Here is a 14,586-nt window from a genome sequence, read left to right as displayed (position 1 = left end):
CATGCCTTCCAGAGCTCCCCAATGTGTAAGGGGAGTGCACAACTGCTCCCCCTTTTTAAGGGATGCAGCATGTTCCCGCAGAGCCATGGTTCTGCTTACTCTCTACCCCTCCACACCCCCTCTAGGGCACCATGAGGGAACAATCTCTATGCTGCTTTGAGTGGAGGGACTGCCATTCTGTTGCAAGCCATGCAGTGTGGGGAAAGCTCATCCCACTACATTTCCACAATAGAGCTAGGCAGGAACTACCCTTTTAACACTGGCATCAGTCAACCTTCCCCAGTGGTGACAGCCATTAGCTACTCACAGTAAGACCCCCAGCTTAATTTAAAGGCAAACAATGTTTTCATAATTTCTCACAGTGATTGCTGTCACACCAGGACATCTTGGATCTGCCCAGAGAGCAGTCAGACCCAACACACCTTGCCTACTATCCTTAAAGGGTAGAGCGGAGGAAAGCCTACTGAGACCCCCACCCCCACTGAACTTTTCCTTTTGTGGGTCACTTATAATGCTGAGAATTTCTTGTGGACCCACAGCAACCCTCAGCACCCCCTTCCCGCTCACTACGTGTGACTCAGTGTTTCAACCTATGAAGAGCCAGAAAGGGCTTGGTGGACCATAGCTTGAGAACCACGGAAAGTATCTCCATGCCTAATGAGTGGAGCTCAGACACCAGCACTGTTACAGTTTAGATCCAAGCTGGAAGTATCTTCAGGGCACTAAGATGTAAATGAGCCAGGCACTCCTGTTTTCTTCACAGTCTCCCCCTCCGGTATTACCACAGCAAATGTTGCTCTTTCCCTTTAAAACATATATAATGAAGTGTCCAGGAAAATGGAATAGAAAAACTGGCTATTTCTATCCCAGGGATTTCTTGCGAACAAACTGCCAACTCTGTTAATTAGCATGGTGTTTTTCTGATGGGGATAAGAAAATTAGTAGCTTTTAGAAATGCATCTGTGGGTAAACCCTGCTACAACCAATACCCACAAAAATGTACAGAGCTACATACCGCTGCAAATCTTGCATGCCTTCTGTGGCTTTCAGAGCATCCCACAATATGCCAGGTTAAAAATATCTGTCTATCTGTACAGAATCTCCCATGTCCTCAATGTTCCTCTGGTATCTGAATGAGGAATCCCTGGGTACTCTGTCTGTGAAGATCCTCCTTCAGGTTCAGTAATAATATGAACTGCAGCATGAGTAACTTTCTTCCTGCAACATGGAGAGAATGCATCTTACAGTTACATGGAACTAACATTTGCCCTCAATGTAATAATTATCAAAACGTGGCTTTTTTGACAATAATACGCACCGCTTAGACAGGAAGTGAAGAACAGCACATCCACTTACTTGCTGTTCTGAACTGGCTTGGATTACTGGGGATGCAGGCATATAATAAGCTTAATAATAATAACAAGCAAGAACAATCCTACCAGCATGGGGCTGTTACAAGCTGAATAGAAAATTTGCTTAGCTGAGGAAAAATTGTTGAGGGGAAAAAATATTTTTTAAGAATTGCATTAGTCCACTACAATGTCCATTCCAACAGTAATCCATAGGAGAAAGAATAGTCTTGGCTTTAAGGCACTGGGGTAGGATTCAGGAGAGCTGAGTTCAATTCCTAGTTCTGCCATGGATGTGCTGTGAGAATTTTTGGGCAAGTCACTCATGATCTGATTTTTTCAGACATATTGAGCACCCTGTCTCCAGCTGAAGTCACTAGGGGGAGTTGCAAGAGATTGGCACATTTGAAACTCAAGCCACCAGTTTCTCAGTGCCTTAGATCTGTAGAATGGGAAATATGCTGCCCTAGTTCACCAGGGTGTTGTGAGGGACCTAGATACTGTGGTGATGGGGCAAAACAGATAGAGAGGTCCATAAAGATAAGAGAGAAGATTTATACAGGCAGACCATCAGTATCTGAAACATTTGGACCTAATCTGCACCAGAAAATGTTTGCCTGTATAGCTATACCAGTGAACCTTCCCAGTGTACACGCAGCTTATACCTGAAAAAGGGAGCTTTTGCCGATTTAGCTTATACTAGTCCCAGGAATGAAATAAGCAATACTGGCAAAAGCACTCTTTTGTGTTATAGCTGTGTCTATGTTAGGGCCCAGATCGTTGCTTAAATCGGGGGAGTTAGGCATTTAAACACGGGTGAAGATCTTGGCCTAGGGCTTTTGCCAGAGTAGAAATGTTGCATAAACAAAATCGCATCCCTAACTAACATTACTATCCCAGGAAAAGCTTTGAGTGTAGACCAGGCCCTGATCGTCCGTCTTCTGGTGCCTTGACCAGACTTCTCACACTACCTACACCTGAACAGAATGGAATCTACCTTGTAAGAGACCATTTTTCTCTCTCTCCACACAAAATATGGCCACAGTATGTAGCCCAGCAGAATGTGGCCCAGCACGTTTTGGCTCAGATGGAAAAGTCACACACTTGTCTGGAAGGGAGAGCAGAACCCGAGGTTGATTATGACAATTGGCATATTTTATCCAGAGCTTCTTAATTGTTTTTAAATGTGGTCCATTATAGATGCATCTGAAGAGTAACCATGACCTCCTAGTCCTGCACTCAGCTATGCCACTGGGGTTGCTCCCCAGGGCAGGGTGCCAGCCATTGGATCCAGCTGAAGGATCAGGGCCATCGCTCTAACATTTCCTACAACAAGTGAATGTATGTAATGGAAGCCATGAGACTAGAAAGGATAGTGCTAAATGACTCTGCTGTTCCAGCAACTATCCTTTTGAGAGTTTTCATGTTGATTGTCAAAAATGGTCAGATATCCATCCAGTTGGCAATTGCTCTGTAGCAAAGCACGAGCCATAAATCTGAGTTGTGAGGTTATGATTAAAAGCAGATTCTTGAGACAGGGATCGTTTTGTGTAACAGGAAATTTATCTGCTTTAGTGCTGGAAACCAGCCACAGAAATGAAGTTTTGCCTGTAGCTTAGCATTGCAGCAGTTCCCTACTCTCTTAGTGCTGTCACAGCAGCTTTGCAACCTTATCGATTTAGGGTTGCCAATTTTGGTTGGACATATTCTTGGAAGTTTTACCACATGACATAATCTTTAATTAAAGATTAATCTTTAATTCCTGGAGGCTCCAGGACAATCCTGGAGAGTTGACAATCCTATTGTGTGGCATTGCATTAGATTTATGCCGGTGTAAATTGAGAGCAGACTCTGGCTACACTCCAATCAGAGGTGCGACGGCAGCAAATCCCCAAGCTAGCTTTGCTCTAGCCAGCTCAAATACCAATAGCAGGGAAGTTGCAGTAGCACAAGTGTCAGCATGGGCTATACACATCCACGTGGGGTCCTGGGTATGGAATCAGGTGGCTAGCCCATGCTGCCATGTTGAGATCACACCTCTGATTGAAGTGCAGATGTACCTTCTGACCCAAGGCGTTTGTTTTATTCTTACAACAAACAGTTGGAAGATCACAAAAGTCAAACAGCACTAGTGAGTCCCCTGACTCTTTACAATACAGCAATATTCTAAATCTAATTGCAAGGGATTTTGAATGACCATTGGCCAAAAACCTTGGAAAAAGACTTCTGGCTTTTTTTATTTGCTGCAGTTAGGCCACTTTTGGGAATTATACAATTTCAGTGTAGCAGTTACAAATAACCTGCACATCTTTGGCATGTTCCAGCTCAGCGTGCTGTACAAACATCAGTGAATGACGTCCTTCAGAACATCTCTGTGAGTGAAGGCAGGAGGGTATCATTATCACAGCTTTACAGAGCATCATTATTAAGGGTCTGATCCAAAGCCCACTGAGATCAAAAGGACTCTATTTACTCTGACTTCCATAGGCTTTGGCTCAGGGCCCCAGGGATGTGCCCAAAGGCACACAGCAAGGCTGTGACAGAACCAGGAGGCAGTTCAGTGCTTTAGCCAGCAGGCCATGCCCCTCCTGCAAAGCAGAAGCTACTTTTGCCATCACCAAGCTATATTGTGCAGGCAGGGAGTGTCAAAGGGCTTAGTAGCACTTGAGGTGAAACATGAAGTTTGCCACTGCCATCTGGACACATTGGTGGCTGAATGATTGCAATAAGCATAACTGTTCATGACGTGTCTGCTGTCTTACCAATCCACCTCAGCCTGAGGCAGTCCTACTTCTCATCTGATGACCAGTGCCTGTTGCCAAGTGGCTTTCTGCTTGTGTAGCTAGGAAATGTCTGACAATGCAAGTGAATGCGCGAGGGAAACAATCTCCCATGAGTTGTCACATCTGATGATGACACAAACTTGGGGTGTTACTACTGAATAAGAATTGCTTATACAGGGCCAAGAGAGAATGAGGTGTTCCCTAAACATGTCTGAAAGACAAGATCCCTGCCTGGGGAGCTTGTAATCTAAGGGCCTGATCCTCCAAACACTTGACCAGTCTGTGATGTTGAACTCCACATGCTTTATGAAAAGATGCTTGGAACGTGAATATGATGTAACTGGAATATGCTTTATGCGAAAGGTCTCTTGTAAGGTATCGTTACAAATCTTATAATCTACTGAGTTTGTTCATCCTATTTGTATGAATGTCTCATTCTTCTATCTAAAACTAGAAACATGACGTTAACTCTGAGGTCCTATTATAATTATGCAAGGTGTGGGCCATTAATGGTGATTTAGAATCTTGATGGCATCCATTGACTAGGACAATTGGCCGTACAGTAACTCCCCACTTAACATCCTCTTGCTTAACATTCGTTCGATATTATGTCCCTGCTCCATTATAGAACATGCTCGTTTAAAGTTGTGCAATGCTCCCCTATAACGTTGTTTGGCCGCCTGCTTTGTCCACGGCTTGCAGCCCCACTACATTGCCGCCCCCCCCCAGTGCCTCCTCACTCCTCCCCCCCAGCCTCCTGAATGCCACAAGGCAGCTGATTGCCGTGGGCAGGAGGCAGGGGGAGCAGGCAGAAGGTGCTGATCTGCGGCATCCACCAGTGGGCCAGAGGTGCGGGGGGGGGGGTGTAGGGGAGCTGATGGGGGGCTGCCAGCCTGTTTAATAGCCGTATTAAATTGCTTGTTTAAAATTGTTTAAAATGTATATAATGCCTTTTGGCTGGAAAAAAAAAAATTCCTGGAACCTAACCCCCCTATTTACATTCATTCTTACGGGGAAATTGGATTTGCTTAACATCGTTTTGCTTAGGGTCGCATTTTTTAGGAACATAACTAAATGTTAAGTGAGGAGTTACTGTAGATGGTTTATTTACCTGTAAGCCTCCTTGTGGACGTGGGAACCAGCCTGTGGGTAATGAAGAATAATATCTTACAGTGACATGTGACCATGTCACCTGATACTGGAATCCATCTTAAACCTGATGCTTTTCCATTTAGAAGGAGGGATGGGAACCCACAGAGACAAAGGAGTCCCACCTTGGGCCAAAGCTATAAAGGGGGGTGGAACAGAACAAAGGAGGCTGCAGTCATGAGAAACCCCTAGTTACCACCTGAGCTGAAACTAACAAGAACTGTACCAAAGGAAAGGATTGGGCCCAGACTAGGAAGGAGTCTAGTCTGTGAAATAAGATTATTGGAATATCTCTGAGGGTGAGATTTTACCTGTATTCAGTTTCTTAATGTATTAGGCTTAGACTTGCGAGTTTTTGCTTTATTTTACTTGGTGACTTACTTTGTTCTGTCTGTTATTACTTGGAACCATTTTAATCCTACTTTTTATTCTTAATAAAATCACTTTTGTTTATTATTGAACCCAGAGTAAGTGATTAATACCTGGGGGAGAAAACAGCTGTGCATATCTCTCTATCAGTGTTATAGAGGGCAGAATATTTATGAGTTTACCCTGTATAAGCTCTATACAAAGTAAAATAGATTCATTTGGGGTTTGGATCCCATTGGGGTTTGGGTGCTGGAGACAGGAGTACTTGCTAAGCTGTTTTCAGTTAAGTCTGCAGCTTTGGGGGCATGGTTCGGACCCTGGGTCTGTGTTTCAGCAGGCTTGCATGTCTGGCTCACCAAGACAGGGTTCTGGAGTCCCAAGCTGGCAGGGAAGACAGGCTCAGAGGTAATTCCAGCAGGTAAGGTGACAGTCCCAAAGGAGTCTCTGTGACCAAACCCATCACACTGTCTTCTACTGATTTCATTGGCACTACTCATTGAGTCAAGTAAATATTTGTACAATTGGGCCCACCATGCTCATTGCATGGAATACTGAGAATGACATGCTATAAAGGCATCTATAAAGGGTTAGCCTGATCTTTACGGAGATCTCCAGTTAACTTGTGTAACTTCAACAACAACAAAAAATCTGTTTTGCATGATTCAACCCTTAGGTGGCTGGGACACACTGGGATATCAGGCCACATCATCTGCCCTAGGACGAGAAGGATTCAGATTGGGAATATTTCTCTGATTTCACTACACTTGGTTGTTATAATGCTGTTCTCATAAAACTTTTGTTTTCTTTTCTCCAGCAAAAACAAAGAAAGACAAGCCAATAAACAGAACAGGCAATGATGTTGGATTCAAACTAATTCACACTGGGAAAGCAAAAAGAGAAAAGGAACAGCTCAGCCAGAGATGTGATATTGTAATGAATTGGTTAGTGCAGCAGTTCTCAAACTGGCTCCGCAAACCTCTGGCAGTCCATAAGTCATGTCTGACTCCAGGGGATCCGCAAGTCATGTCCAGGGCTGCTGACCCCGCTGACCAATTCCTCCCCCTTCCTCCCAGTGCCTCCTGCACACCGCAGAACAGCTGTTCAGTGACATACAGGAGACGCGGGGGGGGGGGGGGAGGGGAGTGGGGATGGGGTGTGCTCGGGGAGGGGGCAGAAAAAGGCATGGAAGAGGAGGGGCGGGGGTGGGAAGAGGTGGGGGGCATTGGGGAAAGGAGTGGCATGGGGGCCAGGGACTGGGGCTGAGCATGGGTTGAGCACGCCGAGGGAAAATTAGAAGCCAGCTTCTGTGAAAAATTTTAAATCAAAATGAGAGGTCCTCGGGTTGCTAAAAGTTTGAGAACCACTGGGTTAGTGTACAAGTAACCGCATTTTTGCCCACTATTGGACAGAAGCCAAACTGTCCAACTGCATGTTCGGGGTGGTTCTTAGGTTCTGTACCAGTGAGTTTCACAGTCTTGGACCAGCTCTTGTATCTCCTGCACAGAGTAGTACCCTGGCTGTAGACAACTCCATGGTGCTAGAGGAATGGGATTGACTTTGGCAGTTCCATTCTAGTCTACATAGGTTTTTATACCACTCTTTGTGATCTTGAAGCTCGAGATAATCTTTTCAGTTCTTTGGACCCGAATTGTTAAGAGCCTTGAAGATAAGGACCAAGATCTTGACCTCAGTGTGTATTCACTGGAGAATACAGATTGGAGGACAGGTCTGATGATCTTGCAGTAAGTTTTCCCAGGGCTGGAGTTTTCATGCCCCAGTAAATTACATTGCTGAAAGGTGATAAAATAATGACAGATATCAAGTGGTCTCACAGGATTGCCCATTTTATACAGCATACAGTACAGCAGGACGCAGGTTGAGAATACACATAGTGCTGCTCATTTACATGAGTTCCCTGCTCCCGAAAAGTTCTCCAACTCCTTCCTGTGCATTTGATGCATTCTTTTCCCACCCTCAACTTGGCTGACAATCTCCAGGGGCTGCATTAGCTGAAGAGCCGCTGTGTAGGATCGCCAAATCAAGCTGCTGAATTGAGGGAGAGAGAAGGCTTTTCCTTCTAATCTCCTGTAGGCAGTTTCCCAAGGCTTTGCATTAGAGAACAGAAAGCAGCACTGAAGTCAGTGAAGTTTTGTGCTGAATAAGGACTGCAGAATTTGACCCAATATAAGTGAAATAAACAGCAAAACAAGCCTGATGCTCTTTGCATGTTGAGATTTCATTCTTCCATTACAATGAAGGCCTAAAACATGCACTAATGCAGGGGTGGGCAAAATTTTAATGCAGACAAACTTTTTAATGCAGGGGTGGGCCATGAATGCTCACAAAATTGGGGTTGGGGTGGAGGAGGGGGTGCGGGCTCTGGGGTGGGGCTGGGGATGAGAGGTTTGGGATGCAGGAGGGTGCTCTGGGCTGGGATCAAAGGGTTTGGCGCTGGGGAGGGGGATCAGGGCTGGGGCAAGGGGTTCAGGCGTGTGGAGAGACTCAGGGGGTGCAGGATCCGAGCAGCACTTACCTCAAGTAGTTCCCACAAACAGTAGCATATCCTTTCTCCAGCTCCTATGTGGAGGCGCTGCCAGGCAGCTCTGCATGCCACCCCATCCACAGGCACCATCCCTGCAGCTCCCATTGGAGCGCATAGGAGCCAGAGCAGGGCCATGCCGCGGCTTCCAGGAGTCATGTGGTGTGGCCCCCAACCCAGCGCCCCGGCCAGAGCACCACAGCGGGGCTGAGCCGCATGCTATGGGTTAGGGGCAGGCTTAAAACGGCTCGTGGTCTGGATCCAGCCCACAGGCCATAGTTTGCCCACCCTTGCACGAATGGTATTATGGTCTAATAATAATATCCAGTTCTTATATAGTGCTTTTCATCAGTATAGCTCAAAGGACTTTACAACTGAGCTCAGTATCATTTCCCCATTTCACATATGGGGAAACTGAGGCACAGAGAGGGGAAGTGACTTGCACTAGGTCATCCAGCAGGCTATAAGGAGAGGTGGAAATAGAACGTAGGTCTTCCGAGGCCCAGTCCAGTATCCACTAGATCACACTGCCTCTAGCATGCTACCTCCGAAGACAAAATGATTTACAGTGGCAATTCCTTATAGCAATCTTTAGCCAGTATTTTATTGCCAGTGTCAATGCAGAGATGTTCATATTACCAGGAGGTTGCTGGTTATTGAAGCCATTTCTTTTGCTATATTTAGGAACTTTTAAAATGTTCTGTGTGTGAACATCTGTGCAGAATATGTACTGTGCCACAGTGACAATTAGTGAATCAGACTACAATAGGGCAATTTGCGAACAATTAGATAAGTTGCACATAACTTTGCAGCCCATAATCACATGAAACTCGCAGTGATCTAAATGACACTTCTGCTTAAGCCAGGACTGCACATATTCAATGTGAGTATCTAATAATTTTAGTTTCATCGGTTTTAACGCTGAGTTCAAACTCTCTTTAGCAGGACATTGCCGGAGGACTTGGACATATTGCAGATATTATAGAGCCTGAAGGCCAAGTCCTTTCCAGGCACGCCAGCAGACAACGTGCTTACATAAAACGTTGTGGTTTAGTGAAATAAATTGGAATCATCTGGAGCTGATTGGCACGATAACCTCTGAAATGTCATTTACTTCCCAATTCCAGTAACTAATTTGATGTCAACAGTTTAGTGCCGGCACGAAGGATAATAAAAGTCTGCAACTGGCCCCTTAGGACAGATTACCACAGAAACCTTGTGGTTGATGGCTTCATGCAACAGCTGTTAGAATCTTCAAAACAGGCCATGATATAGTCCAGCCATTGGAATGCTAAGAGTGCCGTACATGGACCACTTACATGGACAGCCCTATTCTTTCATGTTATTGTTTGAATAACTGTAGGAAGTATTAGAAGAGTGAATAGTTCCTGGTAGTTCACTCTGCTGGGTAAAATACCTGAGAATCTCTCAGTTCCCCAGCAGAGGAGGGCAGGGCTGTGTCTGCGAGTTGTCCGGCTCCTCTGCTCCACTATCTGCAGCTGGCTGCATCCAGGCCCCACACAGCACCCTCTACTGCTGGGCAGGAGGCCCAACGGGGGGGGGGGGGTCACTCTTAGCTGCTTTTGTAGCCACTGCCAAAGCTGGCCAAAGTGCTGCCACCTCCCTCTCCGCAACATGGCACCAGAGGCCCAGCTCCTGCTGTGGAAAAGCAGACACCCGGACAGCCCCTCCCACAGCACGGCGAGGTGGCCTCAACCTGACACGGTTGCTGTCACACATAGGCCCAGCAAAGGGGCTAGGAGAAAATCAGGCCATCACAAGTCCTACTCAAATGCACTGAGGTACGCGGAGAACAGCCCTTTAAATTGCAGCTGTAGTGAAAAGGGGAAAGGGAACTGCACATTGGGGGGTTGGGGAAAGGATGGGATGGGCACAAGTGAAATGGGGAACCGCATAGCAATGAGGGGAAGGGGGAACTCCATAGAGAGGGAGGAAACGGAGAAGAAAGGGGAATGTTACTGTGACTGAGGAGAAAGGGGAACCCACAGCAAGGAGGGATATGTAGGAAGGAAAATCCACAGTGATGGGGAAGAGGAAACCCTGCACTGTGGGTGGGAGAATACAGGAAAAGGGAGAACCTTAAAGCAATGGAGGAGAAAGTGTGCAATGAAGGGAGAGCAGAGGAGACCCATTAAAGGTGGCAGAAGGACATGACCGTGAGGAACATTAAGGGGTGTTTGAGAGGAGAAGATGCTCCATGAAAACACCAAAGGAGGGAGCAAGTTTGGGGTAGCAGGGCCAGTGAGCTTTTCTCCAAGAAGGTAACAGCCAGGGAACAGAGGAAGGGTGGTTTTGAGTAGGAGGCTCATGGGCTTCCTGTAGTGTCTCTAGTTTCTGATAAGTATTTGTAGTGTAGATGTAGAGAAAGGGTGGTTCGATGGTTCAGGCACCAGACTGGGATTTAAGAAATTTAGGTTGAATTCCCTGCTCTGCCACAGACATCTTCTGTGACCTTAGGCAAGTTACTTAGTGTCTCAGTTCCCCATCGGCAAAATAAGGGGGAATAGCACTGCCCTGCCTCACAGTGTTGTGAGGATAAGCACACTAAAGATTGTGAGGCACTTAGACACTATGGTAATAAGGCCATATAATCACTTTAGGGTATGTCTACACAACAAAGAAATAACTCGCAGCAGCGACTCTTAGAGCCCAAGTCATGGGCTCACGTTGCAGGGCTAAAAACAGCAGAGTAGATATCCAGGCTCAGGCTGGAGACCAGGCTCTGAGATCCAGAGAGGGGAGAGGGTCTAGGACAGTGGTGGGTAGCCTGTGGGCCACATGTGGCCCATCAGGGTAATCTGATTGCGGGCCATGAGACATTTTGCTGACGTTGACTGTCCGCAGGCACCACCCCCCGCAGCTCTCAGTGACCCCTGTTCACTGTTCCCAGCCAGCAGGAGCTGTGGGAAGCAATGGCCAGCATATCTCTGCAGCCTGCTGCTTCCCGCAGCGCCCATTGGCCAGGAACGGCGAACTGCGGCCAGGGGAGCTGTGTGGGGCGGCAGGGGGCCATGCCTGTGGATAGTCAACATCAGCAAAATGTCTCGTGGCCCGCTAGCAGATCACCCTGATGGGCCACATGCGGCCCACCGGCTGCAGGTTCCCCACCACTGGTCTAGGAGATCAACTATAATTTTTAGCTCCATAGCATGAGGCCAAGTCAGCTGACCTAGGCCATGAGAGTCTCTGACATGGGTGTTTTGTTGCTGTGTAGACATACCCAGAGATAGATGGAACTATAATTGAGCTTTCTTTGTGCTGGCCTCATGTTAGTTTCCATTTTTCCACTGAATGCATCCGATGAAGTGAGCTGTAGCTCACGAAAGCTTATGCTCAAATAAATTGGTTAGTCTCTACGGTGCCACAAGTACTCCTTTTCTTTTTGTTAGTTTCATGGTTCACCAGAGAGATCACCCACAAACTAGTTTTGTTCCCTTTAAAATGGATTCTAGCAATCACCTTGAAACAGGTCTTGCGCCAGCACGTCCCTGCCTCACTGACATAGTACATTTTACCAACACATTGTTGGCTGTCTGAAGAGTTAAAAATATGATGAGAGATTTGTGACAGACACCATTTTGTTAACAGAGTGGAATACTGTACAGTCCAGCAGATTTTAACAATGGATAGCACTGCCGAAATGTACAAGTAATCCCGTAATTTTCATAAAACATTTAAATTTGGCTGTGAAAACCAACATTGTTGTAAAGCAGTTTTATATGCTTCAATTCTGTGCAAAAATATCCATATATACTGCTCCCCAAATAACAGCCACAGTGGGAATTAAGTGCATTTGGTACTGCAGATATCTGGAAACACAGAAGGGTCTTGCTTGTGAACAAAGCCCCTAATCAGCTCCACAAAAGAACAGTTCATAATTTCTTCCCTCAGGATTTTTTTTCCTTCTTGATAAATATTAGGTGAGAAACAGCGTTTTAGGAGCAGTTAGAATTCTGTGCAATAAATTAAAGGCCTGAGAAATAGCTTCATTGAATGCCTTAAAATTACATACATGTGACCAGATTGCTGTATAGCTCCCTAAACCATTTGACATTTCCTCTTGTTAGGGTGAACTGCTGCTTCATCTACTTTTGACCCTGATATCTTATGAAAGAGCAAGTTGCTCTCAACTAAGTTTAAATAATGACATGTACTAAATGCTCATAATAAGTGCAGTGGCCTGTTAAATGAAGTTTGAATTCATTCAGGATATGTTAATTTTATGAATACTTTTGAATAAGTAATTATGATCTTTTTGCCTGAAGCTTGTTGTTGGGATGCTGAAGTAATTAAGGTACCACTTAGCCAGTTTTTATTTGTGTGCTACTGCAAACCAAAGGCGAAAGGAAATGTCTAGGGGAGAAATATCCAGATATATTTTGGGAAAGGAGAGGATTTGGGGATAAGAATTAGAAAACATTTATCAACAGGCAAATAGTGAATGAAATAAATTCCTGGAGCTGATTAAATAAAGAGATGGTTGAAGAGTTCTCACTGCAGCTGGGTGACCAGAAGCAGAAGCACCAAATGATACTTTGGAATGGTTGGGAGCAATTCTTTCATGTGGAATGGAGCATGACTGTCTCATGGTAGCTCACTAGCATATGTCTGGTAAACGGGACAATTCACATCAGCTGGCCATAAACAGATGAGATCAGCCTGCTGTTTAGAGAAAAGGGTGAGAACCTGGAAATATCCTGATGCTCACTGGCTGAGAATTTCATGCATCTCCTTCCTTTTTGAAAAGTGCCATGGTGTATCCACTAAAACCTGACAATCTATTTTGAACAAATGGTTATTGATTTCTATGTTCTGTTGTAATAATTTTGTTAGATCCTTTTCTCAAGCATCCTATTTATTACCATCCAACTAAGGCCTCCTTCCTGCAGCCCTTACAATGAGTACTACTTATTCACACAAGAAGTCCCACAGAAGACATTAGGGCAACTTGCTTAAGTGCCACTCAAAGTAAGTGTTGCACAATGAGGCCATTATATTATGGGGGTGGGGGGATCTGTCTGTTAAGAATCCATCTCTAATATCTGTAAAGTGCCATGCACATGTCTGACTGTAAAAGTAACAGAGAGACAAGGTAGGTAAGGCAATCTCTTCTAGTGGACCAACTTCTGCTGGTGAGAGAGATGAGCCTTCAAGCTACACAGAGCTCTTCTTGATCTCTGTACAGCTCGAAAGCTCATTTCTCTCACCAACAGAGATTGATCCAATCAAAGATATTGCCTCACCCACCTTGTCTCTCCAATATCCTAGGACCCACTCAGCTACAACAACATTGCATATAAAATTAACAAACAATCCTAAGTGCTATGGGGTAATAGAAATAAATAAATAATAATAATAATATAATGTGCTAAGTGTGTATGACTTTAATAACAATATTTGCCTTATGTTAGCATAATAAATGCTTCCCTCCAATTCTGGATGTGGCAACAGTAGCCAGAAGGCATTGATTGGAGTCTGCAAGAAACCTGCCACACAGACTTTGTATTGTCTGTAGCATGTGATGAAGTACAGTACACTATTGTTTCTGGAAATACTTGGAATCTGGATGTCTTGTTCAGTTGTCTGGTCATCCATGACCACGATAAACTAAGTAATCATAACTATTACTGAGAATGTAGCTATGAAAACAAAGGATTAGTTTTTCTCTTCAGATTGTTTGGGGAATAGGGTGATTTATTTCTGAAATTCCTAGAGTTGAGGGGAAGCCATAGAAAAGTCTCACAGCTGAGGTAAAGAGAGCGTTGTCAGATATTCAGTGAATAATACAAACCACAGAAAATAGAGGAAGGAAAATATCATAGGTTAGCTGGTCCCTGTTCATAGACTAGGCCTAGCAGCCCTGGACCAGAACAGGTGTGTCCAATCCAACCAATTAAAAAGGGCTGGGCAACACCTAGGCCTATAAAAGGCTGCTGGGGGTAGGAAGAGGAGAGATAGAGTGAAACAGGTGGTGGGTCGGGTCGGGTCGGGTCTCGTCTCGTCTCGTCTCGTCTCGTCTCCTCTCCTCAAGCAGTGGGCTAGATGCGCTAGGACACAGTCCTGAGGTTGCTGCCTTAGAGAGGAAGAAGAGCTGGGAACATGCTAGAAGCCCCTGAGCTGAGTGGAAATTTGAAAGTAAGGACTGAGTTAAGACTATTTTATTGTTTGCTCTCTTTTGTTGAAAAAACAAACCTCCTTGCAAGACAGTGGGAGTAGCAGTGTATGTTTTGGAGCAGGGGAGAAATCCTGCCTGCTTATATGAAACATGTACATTTCCTGGTTGGGAAACTGGCATCAGTTTTGAGCCACAGAACTGATGGGTGCATGTGAATTTCCCAAGCTTCCAGTTGCTGCAAATCTAGGACAGGGTGTGGTT

Source organism: Lepidochelys olivacea, assembly GCF_965140295.1.
Source record: "Lepidochelys olivacea isolate rLepOli2 genome assembly, chromosome: 10".
Lineage (NCBI taxonomy): Eukaryota > Metazoa > Chordata > Testudines > Cheloniidae > Lepidochelys > Lepidochelys olivacea.
Note: the sequence above shows the minus strand (reverse complement) of the source record.